This window comes from Penaeus monodon, chromosome 30, assembly GCF_015228065.2.
Source record: "Penaeus monodon isolate SGIC_2016 chromosome 30, NSTDA_Pmon_1, whole genome shotgun sequence".
In the NCBI taxonomy this organism is placed as follows: domain Eukaryota; kingdom Metazoa; phylum Arthropoda; class Malacostraca; order Decapoda; family Penaeidae; genus Penaeus; species Penaeus monodon.
The window spans coordinates 30,697,112-30,697,557 of NC_051415.1; the positions used below are offsets into that span (position 1 = coordinate 30,697,112).

The 446-nt window shown below is 35.2% G+C and overlaps 1 protein-coding gene across 1 annotated transcript in view; it reads right to left on the reverse strand.

The window, feature by feature from the left end:
- The window catches only part of LOC119592700 (translation initiation factor IF-2-like), a 14,904-nt gene that overhangs the window by 14,183 nt on the left and 275 nt on the right, over positions 1 to 446 (reverse strand). The gene's annotated exons all lie outside the window — the stretch shown is intronic.

Below are 446 nucleotides of genomic sequence, written 5' to 3' on the forward strand. Positions count from 1 at the left end.
TCTTTTCATTAATATCACTTTAATTTTCTTCTTTAACAGTTTATTCGACAGAACGGATAATGTAAGTCTGGCGAAAGAAAATATAATAATATGCATGATTTCCTGTGAATCAATCACAATTGCAATATGATTCTACAGTAATAACAGAATTTGAAGATAATGACGCTGTAACATGGCATCACACGGTTAACATCATAAAATATGTAATCCACTATTAACAAAATGAGCATGACACTCTACAAACCACATGATTAGGATAACACTGTGGGATTAACATCATAAGAAAGACACTGCCACGATAAATGTGAGTGACTGAGCAAACAGACGTCTGTCTCCCGACCGGTCTAATATAGCACTCCCATATTTACTTGAACGCGTTACAACACTCCGGCATTAAAATGAAGAGAATGTATTCATACGTGACTAACACTCATGATCACAAAGCC